Below are 19,836 nucleotides of genomic sequence, written 5' to 3'. Positions count from 1 at the left end.
GTACCCTAACTTGCTTGTCTGTCTCTGTATCCCTAGCATAGTTCCTGACACACAGAAGATGCAGAATAAACTCGTGTGAATGAATTAATGAACAAGCAAGCAGACAAATAAGAACTTAAGAACATCCACCCTCTCAAGCCAGTGATTAAAATAAGCATCTGAGTCCTGGCTCCTGACCAACTAAGAAACAATGGTAGTAACAAAATAAAAACGGCCACCGCTTATGGGATGTTTAGACTGTGCGTGAGACCTGGCAACAAGTTCTTTCTGTATGCCCTCTTATTTCGCGTCACAGTAGCCAGGCACAATCAGATCCCTTTCACACATAGCTAGGATCTACTGGACCCTGGGCTCACACCCAGGACTGGCTGGCTCCTCGGTCCAAGGCCTCGAAGGTGGTATCTCTCTTAGGCTCAGGGAAGCAGAGGAGGCCGAAGCCCTAGAACGAGGTGAGCTTAAAGGGGCTGAATGGCAGGAGGCGGCTGACTGGCGAAGAAAACGAGGCTCTCCTTTGCCCTCACTCACACCTGTCTCCACCTAGTCGTCTGAGCCGCTCAAGTTCTTCTCCAGCACGGAGACCTAAGCACGTCCCTTCACTCCTTCAGTCCTTACTAAGTACGGACTCTTCCCAGCAACAGCACTGAAGGTCCTTCCAGAGGCCTTGTGCTGTTTAGCTCTCCCAACAGAGACCACGGCTCAGCGACGTGGCGTGACCCACCCAAGCGCCTCCAACCAGTGAGCGACTGAACCAGAACTGAATCTGCGTTCCCCCCTTCCTGATTCAGTGCCCGTTCTTTAGGGTGGCTCATTCTGGTGGTGGCCCTGCCCTGATGTGGATGAGACAGCGTCTGTCTTGTCCCCACGAGAGGACTGTTCTGTGAGCAAACTCCTGCCTCTCTGGCTTTTCTCAGCCCCCATGGCTGTCCCCACCTGGGTCAGACAAAGCCACACACTGTAATAATGGGGGTGATCGGCTTTCAGAGGGATTGACTGAGCACCTACCACAGTGCCTGCTGCAGAGACCTAAAAAATTTCTTCTAAGAGAAGGAATGAACAAACGAATGAGTCAGGAGAGAGATGCACTGAACCTGCTACCATGAAATGGCTCAAGAGAGCGTGCCTAACGGACCCTATCTTTGCTGCCTCCTGAACGGCAACAAGCGGCGGCACATTCACGAGCCCCCTTCCCATCAACAGCTAGAGCGAGGCGGCGAGAGAAGCCAAGCCAGAGGCTCAGATGACAAGACAGACCCTGTGCTGAGCCGCCACAGGTCCTGATGCCGATGCGTAAACGTGTGCCCACAGAACCATCGTCGTTTTACCAGACGCACGCTGAGAAAAGCCTATCTGACAGGCGATGCTGACAAGCAAAGTGACTCAGAGAAAAGCCTGTCCCTTGTTTATGTCAACCTCAAATTCGAGCTTGTAGCTTCTTGGCTAATAAAACCATTTATAAACTACATTGAGTCGAATTTTACTTGTCTAGTTAATCCTTAGGGAATGACTCAACTCCACATCACCAACGTTCCCACACTTATTCGTTCAAGTATCAAAACTTTATCTGGAGAGCACTGGCCAGTATGGCTCAGTTGGTTGGAGCATCGTCCCATAACCAAAGGGTTGTGGGTTCGATCCCAGTCCGGGCACATACGATCCCTGGTCTGGGCGCGTATGGGAGGCAACCAATTGATGCTTTTCTCTCGCATCAATGTTTCTCTCTCTCCAGAAGCAATGGAAAAAATGTCCTCGGGTGAGGATAAAAAAAATTTTAAGAAAAAAAAAACACTTTATCTGGAGAAAGTAGATTGCTGGTTGTCTAGGATTGGGGAGGGTTGTGGGGCTGGAAGGGTGATGGTTAAAGGGTTTGGGGTAATGAAAATGTTCTTACATCGATTATGGTGATGGGTACACAACTCTGTGCATATACTGAAGGCCACTGAATTGTACACTGTTGTTATTTATTTTTAGAGAGAGAGAGAGAGAGAGAGGGAAAGAGGGGGACAGAGGGACAAGGAAAGGGAGGGAAACACCAAGGTGGGAAAGAAACATGGATCAGTTGCCTCTCATAAGCCCCCAACCCAGGACATGGCCTGCAACCCAGGCACGTGCCCTGACCGGGAATGGAACCTGCAACCTTTCGGATCATAGGCAGGTGCTCAATCCACTGAACCACGCCACCCAGGGTAAACTGTACACTTTAAATGGGTGAAATGTACAGTATGTGAATTATATCTCAAGCTATTAAAACAACCTCACTTGAATTATAACAGATAGAAATTCTTCTGTATCGCACTAATACATTAATGTACTACCCACTAATCTTTTTTTTATTGAATTAATTGGGGTGACATTGGTTAATAAAGTTGTATAGTTTTTTGGTGTACAACTCTATAACACACCATCTGTACGCTGCAGTGTGCGTTCCCCACCCAAAGGCAAGTCTCCTTCTGTCACCTTCTATCCCTTTACCCTCTTCTACCTCCCCCCTAACCTTCTTCTTAATGATTTAAGGTCACGGCTATAAGCATAGGTGGGTTTTTTTTTTTTCTGCTATAATACAGCAGTGTTCTAAGTATTATAATATACAGGGCTGTTTGCCTGACACTAAATAGCTCCATATTTTTCTGCTTACTTTATTTTCTTCTAGAAATGCCCTTCTGTTTTAGTTTAAAGTTTGTTGGTGAGGCGCGTGTGCTCGCGTCACACATCACTGACCGAGTCACTGTCGTCACTTCCTGACCGTGTGATCTCTCCAGAATTACTAGATCTCCCTGTGCCTAGGTTTCTCCATGTGTAAAATAACAGAAGCAACCTCCCCGGAGGTTTGAGGATTAAGTAAGGTAACGTGTGGAAAGCAATGAATGCTAAATTTTAGCTATCAAACTGTTCTTGATATTGTCAGTGTAGGTGCCTGGAGCAACCCTTCTGAGCTATGGACCCCGAACCCGAAAACCGCAGAGTGTGTTCAGCACAGCTGGTGGGGCCAGTGAGATGAAACAGGGGCTGCGCGTACGGTTTCATGACTGGGCTTGGGGACATGCGTGGGATGGCTCTGAGCTGTAGCAGTACGGGGTCATTTGTCCTACGTCACCACTGAATAGAAAACCTGGAGGCCTGGTTAGGGCTCCCATAATCCTAGCATCTGACGGACTGGTGCCCAAGGGCACAAAGTGGCTCTCTCTAGACCAGGAGTTCTTAAAATTCAGAGGTCATAAAATTCAGAGGTCTCCGACTCATCTGGCAGTCTTTTTTGCCCAGAAAAGTGTGTGTGCGTACATACATGACTGTATTCATGGTGACGGGGGGCTCGTAAATTCCAGAAGCCAACCATAAAGCCCTGGGTAAAAACCCCAGCTTTACGTCACCCTGATATGCCAAGGTTGAGTCAAGGCACATACAAGAATCAACCAATGAATAATGACTCTATAAATAAGTGGAACAACAAATGGGTGTTTCTCTCTATCAACAAAAAACAAAAACAAAAACCAGCCCTAGGCTTCTTATAACAACAGCATTCTCAAGGCTCCGTGAGTCTGGCCTCCGATGTTCCCACAACAGCTAGAACAGAAGGCCCTTTGGAGGCCTGCCCTCCGAGACTGGCCTCGGCCAGATAAACAGCCCTGGGAGCAGACTGCCGTATCCTCATTACTGCAAACATCTGCATCCAGGGGATTCCCAGGGGCGCTGAGTCACAGCGGGACACAAGCCCGGTGGTTTGGAAGCTACTGGGGGGCCGGACCCAGAAGCCTTGCTGATAAGCAGCTGGGGAGCTCCCACCCCAGGGCAGCTGCCTGCCAGCCGAGACTCTGGCTCTGCCAACAGAGAAGAGACCTCTTAGGAGAGGTGTGGGGGGAAGGCTAGGCCATGAGAGGAAATTCAAAGGAGCTAGAAATCCCCCGAACTCCCAGAACTAGGAAGGCTCGAACAGAGAAACAAAGGCTGGGGATTCTACCCTAACTGCACGGAGCTGGTGCTGAAAGTCGGTGGGCAAGCTGGGGTGGAGGGCGGTGGCTGAAGCATGGGTCAGAGGCTGCTAAAAACTGTTCACTTATGCCGGAAACGTTTAGATACATAAAAACATGGACACTGTCCAATGTGGCCATACTTCCAGGCCACTCATGTTCTATGAACTGCATTCTTCTTCCAACTGGAGGCCAGGGCTTGCTTCTCTGGGCTGGGTTTTTCTTGCTTTTGTTCCTCTATCACAGTATTGAAATTACCATAATGTGCCCTAGCCTTCGTGAGAATAGCTTTACGGCGAACAAGTGGTAGACAGAAAAGCTGACCTCATCCCACATGTGCTAAAACCTCCCGTGTATGATCCCATCTGCTTCAGTAGATGGCTAAAGAAACTGTTCCCTGTTGAGCCACCAGAGGCAAATTGTCTTCCTGATGCTATAAAAAAGCCGGCTGTAAATGAAATCATGGTTGTGAAATTGTAGTGTGACATCATATAACTTCTGGAAAGGGCCATCTTGCCCTTTCTTCACAGGGCCAAAATGCCTCTCTGATTTCATTCAGAACCTCCATCTTTTCCTTCTTCAAGCAGAAATACAGGTTTTTAGGCAAACACTCATGACACCACAGCAGGATGGTGTGAACGATGTGACTACCCACCTGGTTCAGTTTCTTTTTCCCGCTCGCATCTCTCCTGATTTTCCACTGTTCACTGATCAGTGTGGAAACGCTAAGGAGCCAGAAGAAAAAAAAAATTAGGACCAGTCATCCTCCAGGGTTGTAACTGAAATAATTTTTTAGGAAGACAAGTGAACAATATCTATGGACATGTTAAATGTGCACATCTTTTGAGTCAAACATCTAGGAATTTATACTATAAACAAGGTCACATGAATAAAAGGAAGTTCAGTAAAACAAATCGTGTAAAAACAAAAACAAAAAAAAGAGGAAACACCTGAAATGTTAACAGAAAAATAGTTAAATTATGGCATTTTATACAATGAGAGACTATACAGCCATTACAAAAAAATGTGTGCCGTTTCGTTATACTGACATGGAAAGAGATGTACACGCTGTATTGTTGAAAAGTATGAACATATTTGTTTACAACTTAGAAAAAAGTGTACCGCATTGTGTACATACACTCCTTTTGAATCTACACAGGAAAAGGCGAACAGCAAACTCTCAATGGTGGCTCTGAGGCTCAGAAACTGGGGGGAAGAATGAAAGACTTTCACTTTTTAGGTGAACTCTGTTTTGGCTCAAAACTTTTAAAGAGGCATACAGAGCTTTCCTAATCATTATACAAGCTGTTTATCTAAAACGATAAAACAGCAAGAGTAAGGGCAAAAGATACTTCCAGGCAAAGACTGAGCAAGTGCACCACTCATAGAGACTCAAGAACATTCATTCGCCAAGAGAAAGGACGCTGAACACGAAATCAGTGAGCGAGCTGGAAACAAAGCTGCAACACAGTCAGTCCTCCAAACCCCAAGTCCAGTGGGAAGCTCAGGTCTGATGTTACAGACAGAAAGAGGAACCATAGGCAAGCCAACGAATAAAAATAGGCTCCTGGGGGGAAGAGATTCTTCCTGGCCCTTAGGGCAACATCCTAATCTGCGCAGTGTTAGAAAGAATCTTGCCTACACACTGGAATCCAGCTGCGGAAGAAGGGAGGGAAACCCCGTGCAGCACGAGGCCCCTCCCCTATTCTCTTGGCCTCCCCACTCTCTCTCTTCCCCTGCCCTCTCCGCTTCAGCCACGCCGACTCCTCCCAGTTTCTCCAGCATTCCACATGCTTCCCTGCCTTGGGCCCGTTCACAAGTGTCTCTCTCTGCCTGGACTACTGGTTCTCACTGCATAGCTCCCCTCTTCCTCCCGCCTCCCTCCCGCCTTAGCTCCTGGATAACTGATTCCTCACCTGGCTCTGACCACCACCCCTTCCTGCCAGCTTGCCCTGGCCACACTCTCCTCCTCATCCATCCTCACCCTGTGAGCTTCATGTGAGGAAGGACCGGGCCTGTTTTACGGAACACTGCCTATCAGTTTGCCTAGTGCCTGGCAGATATTAGATGCTCCATAAATATTGGATAAATACATGAAAGTTTGTTGACATGAACTGAAGGTTCCTCTCCAATGCTGTCCCTCCCACTTCTCAGGTAGAGCACTGTCCCTCCCTTGGGGCACATAATCACCCGTGTTAGTTACCCGAGTCTGCTTTAGCTCAGACTCTCACTTTCCTAGGTATTCCCCTGAGCATCCTGCATAATGCCTACCACATACAGGTGGACGAATGAATATACACACATACAGGAAAGTACAAACAAAGGGTGCAGCCTCTGACCAGCCACAGTGGTTCCTCCCACGCAGGGGCCTGAGCACCTGAAAACATGAGCACCTTTGAGATACGCAAACAGACCCTGCCCAGCGATAAATTAAAATCAGAACTAAACCTGACATGCAGAGGTAGTGTATATGGGTGAGAGGACGAGGGGGAGAATCATGCTAATGGGAACCTATATAGGCAGAAACTTTCTGGTGCCAAACTGGAAATTTGTATCAGAGATCTAAAAAAAAAGTTCATGCTCTTAGACCTAGTCACGCCTTATTAGAAAATCAGAGAAGTGAAATCAGTGGGTGATTTAAGTATGTTTTTCTGAACTGTCTAGCTTTCCTTCCATGAACATGTTCTAATTTTGTAAAAAAACAAAAAAACAAAAACCCACACAATAAATGCTATAAAAACGAACTAAGAGAAAACCCAGTGGTGATTTTAGATTACAGAATTCCCATCCCTGTTTCCTTACTGAGCTTGGGACTGCAGACCTAGCATCCTCTGTGGAGGGGCCTCTATGTTTGGTGAGGACTTCCCTTCTTTGTCTGAAGCCACGTGGGACAGGAAGGCGCCAAGAGTGAAAGCTGCAGCAGGGGGCAGCTCTCATTTTCCCTAATGCAAATGCTGGCAAAGCTTGGGAGGAATCAGCTGAGCTCAAGGTCAGCCCCCCCCAATCCTGTAATGATTTCTTCACCTGCCCCCTTCCCTGACGCACTGAGAACTCCACAGGACCAGAGGCTGTCTCTTACTCAGACTGTTGCTCTAGCTGCTTGCTTAGTACTAACTGGCCCTCGGGACAGTTTACTGAATGTCAGAGACCACACCTATGAAGTTTTAAACGTAATGACTGACCTGAATCCCTGGGACATAATAAGTACACATTAGCTACCAAATACTTCATTTCTTTAGTGCCTGGAAGGTCCATTATTCAGTTTTGAAAAGCCAAGTTAAAGAGTAGTGATTTCTTGGAAGATTAAAGAGCCTCCTTTTAAATAAAGTTAGGAAGGCTGGTTTCCTCAGTAAGAGCAGATGCATTTTAATCTGCAATTTGGAATCACTCAGCACCACCGCTGACTGCAGCTTCCAAAGAAAGCACTCTGTAAAAGCAGTACACACTCAAGGTTTTCATAAGGCACGTCTGATTTCCAGGAGGTAGTGAGCTCAGCTTTGAGTCATGATTAATGACTTGTTTCCATGAACTTTAGATTTTCCATGTCTGTCTCCACTTAGGGGTCGCTTCGGGCCTCTCATCCAAACAGCAGAATTAAATGGGCAGTTCAGCTGGTCACATTCACAAAGTGACACCTGCAACCAGCTTCTTCCTCAAGCGGCTGGGCCAGGGTCATTGGCCCTAGGAGAACAGCAGCCACTTCTGCTTTTGACCCTGGCACCTGACAGGGTGACAGGAAGTAGCAATGAAGCTCAGTTTGGAGAGCCAAAGAGGCAGCTCCAGGGCCCATCACAAGGGGTTTCAACAAGGCTGAGATCCAAGGTGACTTCCCATTCCCCATGCAAAGGCCATGCCGGGACAGGGGGCAGGGGCTGCGGGCATGGGCTAACACTGTCTCTCTGGAAACTGAAAAGCAACGAACCCCGAGTATGTCTCTGTGTACCAACTAAGTTCATTAGGAGCTTTGTCCTATTCCATCCTTGTGGCACCCCTTGGAGACAGGTATAATTGTGACCCCTCCTTACAGAAGAGAAGCAGGCCCTGTGACGGAAGGTCATCTGTCCGAGATGTCTCAGCGAAGAGGTGGTGAGGGCCAAGTTCTTAATGCGGCCCTTGCCAGCTTCTCAGTGAACCATAAACTGTCTAAAGTGACAGGAACTGTGGACACCAACCAGTCCAGGGGTGGGAAAGGCAAACGTACATGGGGGCCAAGGGACAGGCAGGAGGCCAGAGAGAGCCACAGGCTGGGCGAGGGAACGGCAGCACTGGCAATGATGGGAGAACACGCCCACCTAAAGGCACTCGCATTCAGCTAAAAATAAAAACCCAAACCACTCTGACTTCTGACTGGCGTCCACACTTCCTCATTTTTACAGATGGAGAAGCTGAGATTCAGGAAGGTGATGTGGAAAGGGCAGCTCAGCGTGGTGGCAAGTTCAAGGGCTCTGGGCAGAGCCTGTTCTCACGAGGAAAGGCCTGGAAGCTTGGAGACCCATGACCCAAGATCTGACAGCTCCTCTCGCTTTCCTTCAAGCTTTGGCTCCGGCCACCCTTCCCTGGCAGCAGTGGGGGCCGTGTCCAGGTGAAACAAAGGGGGGAGGGAGGCAGATAAAGGGATTCCCCTTCTTCTCCCTCTCTTTCGCCAAGCTAGGACCTAGAGCGGTGGGCTTTAAGTCCAAGTCAGTCTGCTGTGTCCCCTCGGGAGCGGCACGCCAGGCTTTCCCCGGGCAGTGGGGTACAGTGATGCATGATGCACGGACAGGGTGCAGGCAGTCTGGCAGGGACACAGAGACCTGAAGTTACGCCCGTAATTCCGTAAGCCCAGCGCAGGTAAACACACGGAAGGAGTGCAGGGACCATACGGGAGCATCTAGTGGAGACTTACCCTCAGCCAGTGGAGTCAGGGAATGGTAATCACCTCTCATTCTAGAAAGGCATGAGTATAACAGGGAGCCTGGCACCCAGGGGCTGCTCAGCAATGCTAATTCTTTTTTCTCCTCCCCCTCCGCTGCATGTGAGCCTGCGCGCACACACGTCATCGCCCTGAAACTTTCTCTTTCTTCAGGAACACCAAACCTGACAAAACCATAAAAACTCAGGAGTAACCTAATGGTGCCTGTTTCATGTCCTGGTGGCACCAGTTCTCAGGCATTCTGGGACACTGAAAACCAACGGTGCTTTGCCTTTTAGGCCCAAGAGTTCTCCTCCAAGGGACAAGAAATAGCGATGGTTCATTTTAAGTTGGATTTGGAAATACAGTGATCATCTAGCTTCGCCCCCTCATTTGCGTACAGATGAGGAAACGGAAGCCCAGAGAGTGTGAAACCCTTGCCCAGGGTCATACAGTCCCCTTGGGTGGCTCTTCTAATATATGAGGCCCCTTGTTTGTGTTCTCTTTAACTGTGATTCTTCAACTACTTTTACCTGCAACTAGGGGAGATGGGTGACACTCGGCAGTGGCAAGCCATGTCCCTCAAGCCACTTGAGAACCCTCCGCTCAGGCACCAGCAAACAGGTGCACAGTGGCTCAGCGGGTTTAAAAGCCTGAAAACAGGCCAGACAAATGAAACGGCCATTGGCTTACAAGTTCTGTTTATTTTCTAGGTATAAACAGCAAATTTCTAAAAGGATCAGAGAGCCAAAGTTAAAGATTTCCAATGCTTCTTTCCATCCTGGAGTTCTGTACGCAGCTATGGCAGCACTGGGGTGTATGTGATGCCCCAATGAAATCTAATCATAACTGTATCTTAACTTTAAAATATCAGTCTAATATCTGACTAAGACTAAGTCTCCACTGTATGAGGGAAAGATTGTAGGGAATTTTCACTTTGACATTTCTCTCCAGAATGTTTAAAAATTTTTATACCACCTTTGTAATCAGAAAAAATATATATGAAGACTTTTACAAACACCTATTTCTAGGGGACGATTTCTTCACCAATATTTGGCACAAGGAGCTGCTTTTAAAAGTTCTACATGCTCTGTCCAAGTTCTTGGGTAAAAAAGTAAAACAGCATTTGAATGGAGCCCATCTGTGAGCCCTGAGGCTCAGACCACAGTCCTTAGCAGTTTCAGACAAAGCCATAATTTTCAGCGCAATAATATATCATAATATAAAAATAGACGCTTTGGGATCAGCAAAAGCACGCTCTCCAGAGCGCTCTGCTTCTCCCCGGGGGGCGGGAGAATGAAGTCGTACTTACAAGGGCAAAGAGTTTCTTCCCAGTCCTGTGGTCCTCAGTCAGAAGTGAAGGCGGAATTTAAGAAACCAGGATTCAAAACGCTTCCCTTCCGAGGGTGAACCAGATGAGCAGACCAGGCAGGATCCCTCTTACCCCTTCTCGCTCCCTCTCCCTGTGTCTCCCAAGTAAAATGCACTTTGAGGTTTTAGTGGGTGTTTCCCACGTCTCCAGCCAAGTAAGTCCCCATTTGTTGTAATTCAATGCTCGGCCTGATGATGTCAACCACTCAGCTCCCTTGCTCAGTTTCCACCTCTCCGTCCACAGGAGAGATCCATTTCCTTTGGACAATGAGCCAGGGGGCCGTAACAGTATCCCGTGCCCTGTCACACTGGCCTAACATCCTTCCTTCAATTTTCAACGCTGGAGCCTTACTGACAAAAGGCTTCCTATATGCACTCACTGGGCCAGGGCTCCCGGCGTAAATCCCTCTGCCTTAGTCACTGCAGACGGTTTAAGTCACTTCTTTCGTATATAGGATACACTAGGTTAGGGTGGAGAGCCGCTTCCCTACCCCACCCCCACCTCTTCCTGCTCAATTTCCAAGCTGTTTAATTTCTCCATAAAGTTTTCCAGGTAAATGCTGGGCACAGTGTGTGCATGAGCTTGTCCTTCACTTCGGGGACATGACATGTGCTCACATGAAAAGGCCTGAGACGAACACTGCTCTGTAACCTGGGGAACTGGAGTCCTATCTGGGTCCTGCACCTAACTGACTGAATGGCCTTAAGCAAGTCAGCCCTCTCGCTGGAACTCAGTTTCCCCATCAATAAAATAATGGCTTTGATGTCTTCCCTTCTGCAATTCAGTGACTGAGGAGCTTACAAATGCAACATACGGCGTTTTACTAGAAGCTGACCAATTAATTACAGGTTTGAGGGAGGGAAGGACCCAGGAGGGGTCACAGGACACTGCTCAAGAGGTCAGGCCGAGCCTGACTCCTTCAACCCCCTTTATTTTGGAGCTGAACTGCTCCTCTGGGAGAAAACCCGAAAGAATTCACTAAACAAGTCCTGGGGGACATTGGAAGAGGCAGCATAAACTGCTAAATAAGATAAAGAAGAGAATGCAGCTGTCCTTAGGGACGCACATGGAACAGCAGTGGTTACAAGAGGTAATAATAACCACTTGTGTTTGCAGAGTGCTGGATGGGGAAGACACAGAAACCCCCGTGCTTCTGTGCAGAGTGGAACGCGTGTGAGTGCAGAGTGATTATGAGCATGAATTTGGGATCTGAGTCCTGTGTGACTTGACTTCTCTGAACTCCAGGGTTGTTGTTTTTTGTTTTTTGTTTTTTAAACTGAGAAATGGAATGCTGGGGCCTGCATGTTCGGACTGTGAGAACTAAGTAACACGTAAGGAAACTGAAAGTGTCTGACACACACTCAGCGCTCACTGCTGTAGGGCATAATTTCATTTGATTCTCATTTTATGGGAATTAGGTACCCAAGGGCTGGCTACATTATCGATCTCCTTTTCCTGAACAGAAAAATGAAACACAGAGATGTTAACTGGTGTGCCTATGGTCACCCAGCTCAAGATGAAAGGGCCAGACTTGAAAAGTGAATCTTAATTAGCCCAGCACACAGGCCACCCACATGCCAACGCTACTTCTCTAAATAGTTATTTTGTCGAGCCTGGCTCTTACTTCTAAATGTGGTCATCTCCTCTTAGAAAAACGAGCTAAGCTTATTAAAATAAATGGGCAAGGAGTGGGAGGGAGAGTTTCCCTGGGTTCAGCCAGGCCAGGGATGAGGAGAGCTAGTCAATCTTGTGCTTAAAGAAAACATCCGGGGCCACCAGGTAAGAGGTGGTGCTTACTTGTTTTACTCCCGAAATACTGTGTGACCTGAAGCAAGTCTGGGCTTCCTCTCCTCCAAAGAGGCAGATCTGATTTGTCTTAAAACTACTTGGATGTGAAGGTGGGGCTGGAACTCTCCTGGGGAAGAAGAAGCTATTTATAAGGCTGTGAATAGTTTGTAACTGAACCAGAATTTTAATTAGATCTCAGAAAATGCTGATACTCATCAAGAAAGGGCCAAGCCGACAGGCTCTACATAGGGTGGGAAAATGTAGGTTTAGAAGTGTGAGTATGATAAACACAGAGTTTGTTCCTGTTTTATTATTTATTAATTACTGTATTCTTTTCCATATGAACTGAAAACCTACTTTTGCCCTGCCCTGTATTAGGAGAGAGCCTGCGAATCTGAAGGCTTTCCCACAAGTTGGTGGAATAAAAAGAACACCAGCCCGTAACCCATGGAGAGCAGCAGTTAATGGCTCAGAGACCTGGGTTTCCTTGCTTCTAGCTGCGTGTGACCTTGACCTAGTTCTGTGTATGTGCCTTGGTTTCCCGATGTAAAACGAGAATTCAAATGGCACTTATCCTGCCAGGTCCTTAAGTGGATAAGGGCCTGACACATACTACAAATTGGAAAATACTTGCAAAAAATAAGCTATAACATCTTAACAGTAAAGACATTATTTTCTAATTCTGACTCAGTTTCACCATCCTCCGCCCGGAGGATGATGTGACAGTGAATGAGCAAGGAGTGCTGGGAAGCCAGAAAAAGCACCCACGGTTTCTCTAGGCCCCAGGGTGAGCCCGGGAGGGAACCTGGGAGGGAACCCGCGAGGGAAGCCACGAGAGCTGTCGCAGTGCCCACAGCAGCCGGAGGCCGGGCCCGGGGTTGTCTGTGCCTTTATTCCAGGAGCCCAACTGGCGTCCGGAAATGAGGCTGCGCTCCTCACAGGTCGGTTTTACTGACATCACCCTCAGTGCTCTGAATCATGTTTTGTCCTTTACTTGAACAAAAATAATAGTAAGGAGCCCATTCATAGAAACGAAGATACAGTTTTCTTCTACAGCCTGAGTGACTAACCGTACACCTGGGACAGAACCCACGAGGAGAGGACCGTGACAACCACAGCACGCTCATGTCTTCTGACCATGGCAGATATACTCTGTGGACTGGGACCACGCTTGGTGCTGAGCACTCTATAAATACCACTTGATGTCACCCTTAACAATAATCAGGTGCAGGAGGTATTAATATACTCTCGTGTTACAAATGTGGAAACTGACGTGTGCGAAGACCAGCCGATCCACAGAGGTTCACTGGAGTGAGCGATGGGGCCCACGCGCCAGACCAGGGCTGTCTGGGGCCTGATCCGTATTTTTAAGTCCCTGACTCTAATGCCTCTTAAAAAGGTTTCTCTGCAGGAAGCCCGGCTGTTCACAGCGGCACTGTTGGCGCCTTTGAGGGTAAAGGAAACTTTGGATGCTTCACGGCACAGATCGGGGCTGAAGGGCTCCGGCCCCTTGACTGCAAAGCTGCCCTCAGTTCTCACCCCCTCACCCCTGATCTTGGAGGGGTCTCTCCCGCCTCTGAATTTCCTCAGTACTTTATCTAGTTCTCTCCTAAGAAACATTTCCTTTTCTCTTTTGAATCATATTTATTTCTGGGCAGATCTTATTCCTCTACTAGAATTTTAGCTTCTTAAGGAAAAGATCCGTGTCTAATTTATGAGCATTTTGTGCATATTATGAGACAGTTCTTAAAATAAAAAATCCATAAACAACAAAAACTTTTATGGAATGTTTACCACATGCCAGATAATATTCTAACATAATCATAACTGATTATAAAAATAGTAAAATATAGAAGAACAGGAAAAAAGGGAGGGAAGTCCCCCATCATCCTATCACCCAGAAATCACCAGTTATTCTCCTGGGGTACAGACACAGAAAGAATCACACCTACACTCCAAACAATGTTTTGAAATTATACACTTAAGTCATTTTGGGGGGGGGCAGGCTTGGGAGGGGGCAAGTGAACCCCATAAAAGGTTAAAAGAAAGGTTCCATTCTTTGTTTGTTCGTTCCTTTGGGAGCACACCTGCCTGCTCGTCTACACACAGGGTTTGCTGTCTGTCCTGAGGCCCCCCTACCTGGTCCCCCTCAGATCACCTCCGACAGAGAGCCGGAGAGCGGGCGGGAGGAGGGAAGCCTGAGCGCGCATCTCCGAAGCGGGCAGGGGTTTGCAGGACGGCACACTGCCCCTGCCGGCCTTTCTCAGCTTTCTTGAGGCCTGCTTCCCGCCAGCTACAGCTAGGGTTCAGGTGGGGGCAGGTATGGGACGGATGGATCTTCGCTCCTGAGAAAACAGTAAACAATCTTAGCCTCACCGATGTTTACAGCTGCAAAGGGCATGTGATCACCTCATTTTCAAGGTGAGGAATGCTAAGCCCAGAGAAGGCAGGAGATTCCCTGACTCTGCACCGCCTGGTGCTCTAGCAGTAGGAAGAACTTCTATAGACGCCAGGCTGTCCCTCACCCCTACACTTGGAAATCCTACTCAGCCATCAGGTGTCAGACGGTTGCTTCCCTCTGGGCCCCCTCGGTATGGGCCCTTAGCTCTCCCTCTGTTTCTCCTCTCATACCCTTAACACGTGTTATTTTAAGTACACGTTTTATGTTTCTTCCTGCCAGACTGTAAACTCCATGAGATCAACAACTTATCTCCCTTGTTCACTGGTATAGAATAGGAAACTCAATAAACATTTTCTAAACACACACCCATACTCACCTTGGATAGTCCTGGCTTGAGGTAAAGAAAGCAGTAACATGCTTTAAAAAAAAAAAAAAAATTCACATCTTTGAAACTGCAAACCAGGCTTTAACTCTCGCACAGGCAGCTGGCTCCCTACCCACTCCTGCGGCGCACAGAGGGCCAGGCAGCTCTGCAGAACTCCAGGCAACGACAGGAAGGCCCTTTAAGTCAAGTGAAAGGTCTGCCTGGGGCAATGGAGGGCTGCCAGTGAGAGCAGGGAGTCTAACTGCTGCTCAGGTGCCCTGAGGCAAAGTGCACCCTTTCTCTTGGTACTGGCCGCTTCCCAGGCAGGGGGAGGCCTAGGGGGCAAACAGACAACCAGTTCCAGAGAAGTCAAGGCCTACTTCTTAAGAGTTTTATTATTAATTACGAATGGCCAAAACAAAAAACAAAAAAAACAAAACACCAAACAAACAAAGAAACACACACACAAGGCATTTGAGAAAACCCAACGGACTAAAATAAAAAGGACCCTATAATAAAAAAGGAAATTTGGACAAATGAGAAGCCTAAAACATTTTTTTAAAGATTTTATTTATTTACTTTAAGAAAGAGGAGAAGGGAGGGAGAAAGAGGGGGGAGAGAAACATCAATCGGCTACCCCTTTGCACACGCCCCAACAGGGAACTGGGCCACAGCCCAGGCATGTGCCCTGACCGAGAATCGAACCGTTGACCTTTTGCTTTGCAGGATGATGCTCAACCAACTGAGCCACACCGGTCAGGGAGAGGGCAAGAAAAAAAAAATTCTTACGTCTTCAGAGAGCTTCTGAAGATACTGTGTCCGTAAGACTTAAAATAAACTAACAACACCAGGCTCTTGGAAATTAAAACATGAATACTGGAATTAATAATTAGCAGAAGAACTGGAAAATAAGAAAAGGAAATTTTTCAAAATATAGGGAAAAATATTCAGAGGACAAAAAAGGATCTTGATATAGAACAACAATCCAGGGAGTTCACCATCAGACTAAACAGGAATTGCAGAAAAAGAACAGAAAGGGAAAAAAAATACCACAGGAGATTATCTGTTGATAAGAAATCATGACGAAAAAATCCCAAAGCTGAAGGAAGGCTGCATCTTCAAACTGAAAAGTTTAAAAATTGCTGAGAAGGATGAAAAGAGACCAAAGCTAGACACAGTTTCCTAATCTTCCAGAACTCAAAATGGAAAAAATTCTAAAAATTTCTAGAGAGACAAACAGACTGTTTCAAAAGAAAAGAATCAGATTGGTATCAAGACTTCTTACCAGCAACACTGGGTGCCTGAAGACAGCGGGGCAATGCTTTCTGAGAGAAAAGTTCTGAAGGAAAAAGATTCGGAGCCTAGAATTTATACTCAGCTAGGCAATAAAGACATTTCTAGACATGACAGGACTTAGAATGCTTTCTCTCTCATGCACTGTTTTCTCAGTCAACTCCTGGAGAACATACTTCACCTAAACGAGGGTTTACACTAAGAAGATTTGAAAAACAGGGATCTAACAAGCGAGGTGAAAGGAATGTCAAGAATGATGATGATGAGGGTAGCTCAGGGCCCTTGGCTGACTGACAGGCCCACAGAGCGCCAGTCTGACCACACGAGGAGGGTGGGTGGCTCTAGGAGACCAGAACTGATGGATTCCTTGATAGGTTTGCTGGCAACTGTATTGAAGGTCTACAGGGAAGTGCAGAAAGACTTAGCAATAAGAACAACAGAACCAAAAGCTGAGCATATTAAAGCAGCGGCTATTATGAAGTCCAGGAAACAGAGTCATACAGAAAGGAAAAATAATTAGAACGTTACCGGCCCGGTGGTAAACAACATTTGCCGCGTTGTAACACTGTAAAACTCTGAACAAGGAGTTAATCAGCACGTGGTATTGGGAGAAAAGGGCAAGGAGAAGTGTGGGCGGAGCTGGGGCGTTTATAGAAAAGCTAAAGCCTCCAGGGCTGGTCAACTGGTAACATCTAAGACGGATGAATAAAGGATGAGCAGCGTGGCAGTGTGTGGTCTTGGTCTGGATGTGATCTGAACAAAAAATACTGAAGAGTTCATCAGAGATCTTTGCAAATAAGGAATTATTAATTATTTTATGTGTGTGATATAAATACACACACACACACACACACACACACATATATATATATGAGTCCTTATTCTCTTAGAGATACATGCTAATGTAGTTACTGATGAGGTGGTATCCAGTAGCGGAGGGAAAGGGACTGTGGGAACAGATGAAATAACACTGGTCTTGATTCTAATGAGTGGTACGGGAAAGCGCTACACTATTCTCTTTAGTTTTGTATGTGTTTGAAAATTTCCACGCACACATGCAAAAAAAAAGTTTAAAGAAGAGAGAACTGTATAAGCATATTATTTTAGATATAGTAAAAAATACTAGAACAAACAGCCAACAGGATCAAAAGCAAACACTCTTGGAAACAGAACAGGGAGAAGGGGAAGAGAAGGGGTGGAGGCAGGCGAGAGCTGCTTTTTTAATATGTTTTTAATGATATTCGACCTTAAAAAGAACAAAGCAAAACTAAGCATATGTGCCATTATGAAAAAAGTTAGCTTTAAAAAAGAAACGGAGGTAATATTATTTAGAGAAATGGAGGTAACCAACAGAATAATTAAAAGGAGAAAACTTAAATGGTGGCCCCAGAGTAAGGGGGTAAGCAGGATAATGGATAATGATGTATTTCTGGACTCCGAGACTTCTTTTAATGATGTTCATGTATTTCTTTCTCTCATTCATTCATTCATTCATTAAATTTTTTAAAGACTTTATTTATTTTTAGAGAGAGGGGAAGGGAGGGAGGAAAAGAGAGAAAACATCAATGTGTGGTTGCCTCTCATGCACCCCCAACTGGGCACCTGGCCCACAACCCAGGCATGTGCCCTGACTGGGAATCGAACCGGAGACCTTTGGGTTCATAGGCCAGCACTCAATCCACTGACCATAGCAGCCAGGGCTCATTCATTATTTTTAATCCTCAACCAAGGACATGTTAATTGATTTCAGAGAGAGAAGAAGGGAGAGAGAGAGAGAAACATCGATGCAAGAGAGAAATGCTGATCGGCTGCCTCCCATACATGCCCCAGTTGGGGATCAAACCTGCAACATGTCCTGACTAACAATTGAATCCTGGTCTATAGGATGACACTCCAACCAACTGACCCACTGGCCAGGGTTTTATTACTTTTATTTTTAAAAATGTTGCTCTGGACGGGTGGCTCAGTTGGTTAGAGCATCGTCCCGATGCTCCAAAGTTGAAGGTTCGATCCCCAGTCGGCACATTACAGGAGTCAATCAGTGAAATGCATGAATGGGTGGAACAACAAATCAATGTTGACTCTCTCTCCTTCCCCCCTCCTCTAAAATCAATCAGTAAATAAAAATTTTAATCCTCATCCAAGGACATGTTTATTGATTTTAGACATGGGAAGAGAGGGAGAGAGAGGGGAAGAGAAACATCGACTGGTTGCCTCTCGCAAGTGTCCCAACCAGGGACCAAACCACAACCTAGCCGTGTGCCCTGACTAGGAATCAAACCCGTGACCTTTGGGTTTATGGAACAATGTTCCAACCAACCAAGCCACACCAGCCAGGGCTTAATACATAAAAATATTTTTTAAATGTTATCTATTATTATCAGTTATTGTCATCAGCTTTTAGCAGGGCCTTTGCTAATCCTGACATCTACAAACTGAATCTGTTTCTCCAGGTGAAGAATCCCAAACTATCCAGTGTAATAAATATCTCCATCTTAAATGTAGAAATAACTAGTGTTGCCACTTAACTATTGTCTACCATTTGTCTGTCCTTTATCTTTGTCATTTCTAATCTTTGTAATACTCCTGCAAGGCAGGCATTGACATCCTCACTTTACAGATGACAAAATTGAGCCTGAGAGGCATTAGCCATCTGCTTGGTCACAGAGCAGGCCAGGCTGGGAGACTTTCCACCACCCCACCTCTCCTAACATCTCACTAGTTCAGCATAGTCCAAACATACTTTTACATAAACTTCCTCATCAACTCCACGAAACAAGAGAGACAAGATTACCCTCACCTGATATATGAAGAAACTAAAGCTAAGAAAAGGTAGGTAAAGTGCCTAAGAATCCAGTGCTTTCTTTCATCCCTTCTCATCCACCCCCTCAATGACAAAATGTCAAGTTATTCATCATCCTCATGGGCATCTGACATAAGAGTCACTGTAAATGAAGGCAGCTGAAGCAGGACTTTTTTTTTTAAAGACATTTTTTCCAAAGGAAATACATAATAAACCATGGAATGTCCCCAGTTGCTCTAATGTCAGCATTTTGCTTCAGTCCGCAAAGGGGCCCTCCAAATGTCAGCTGTCTGCGCCTGGCACACAGCAGATCAGCTGCTGGGCCAGGCAGCCTGCAGCAGTTCTGAGAACCAGTGCCGCTCTTCTTGGCTCCAAAAGAAAGGAATGAGCCGTGCATGCTTCTGCCCCAGAAGAGAAATGGCTATCTCCTAAATCTACTGCAGTCAAGGCCACGTGGCCCAAGGCTTTTCGTAGCTGCCAGGAATCTCAGCTCGCTGACTCTAGAAAAGAGGCAAGTCCGTAAAGCTGCACAACAGACCGCAGAGGAGTACGGCCAAAGCGGGGAACTGAAGGGCCTGAATGAATATCTGGTCCTCAAGCCCTGAGTAGTTGACAGTTCTGCCTGGCAGAGCAGCAGCCCAAGAGCTGGGCACAAGTGCCACGAGCCTGCTGTGAGATGCTGCTCCCGGGCTGTTCTGGCATCTGGACAATGGCCAAGCAGCAACCAGGGGGAAGCAGCTGTTTACGTGAGTTCAAACTATTTCCAGCACCAGCAATCTGCACATATTGGGATGACATATCTTTGAGCTTCAAAGTGAGCAGGGCTGTGCTCCTGGACAATTTCACCAAACACACTCCCTCCCCACTCCACCCCCAGACCGGCTCACTTCCCAACCCATGTTGCCCTCAGGATGTTTCATTTAAGTTGCTGAGTTTTAGAAGATTATAAAAAGAAACTACAT

At 46.6% G+C, this 19,836-nt stretch overlaps 1 protein-coding gene across 5 annotated transcripts in view; it reads right to left on the bottom strand.

The window, feature by feature from the left end:
• PKIG (cAMP-dependent protein kinase inhibitor gamma) overlaps positions 1–19,836 on the bottom strand; it is a 73,719-nt gene that overhangs the window by 15,702 nt on the left and 38,181 nt on the right. For 2 of the 5 annotated variants that reach the window (XR_016512786.1, XM_090286446.1), the window contains exons 1-2: positions 10,166–10,345; positions 4,618–4,687 (exon numbers count right to left, since the gene is read on the bottom strand). The exons of 1 other annotated variant lie outside the window; for it this stretch is intronic. The gene's annotated coding sequence lies outside the window, so the exon portion shown is untranslated. Of the gene's footprint in view, positions 1–4,617; positions 4,688–8,847; positions 8,908–10,165; positions 10,346–19,836 lie in introns of those variants that run through there. 2 more of the 5 variants (XM_090286448.1, XM_090286447.1) reach the window with 2 other exon arrangements.

The sequence above is a fragment of the Furipterus horrens genome, unplaced genomic scaffold (assembly GCF_987537825.1).
Source record: "Furipterus horrens unplaced genomic scaffold, mFurHor1.1.pri manual_scaffold_8, whole genome shotgun sequence".
Classification (NCBI taxonomy): Eukaryota; Metazoa; Chordata; class Mammalia; order Chiroptera; family Furipteridae; genus Furipterus; species Furipterus horrens.
Note: the sequence above shows the minus strand (reverse complement) of the source record. Positions and strands in the feature narration are given on the sequence as shown.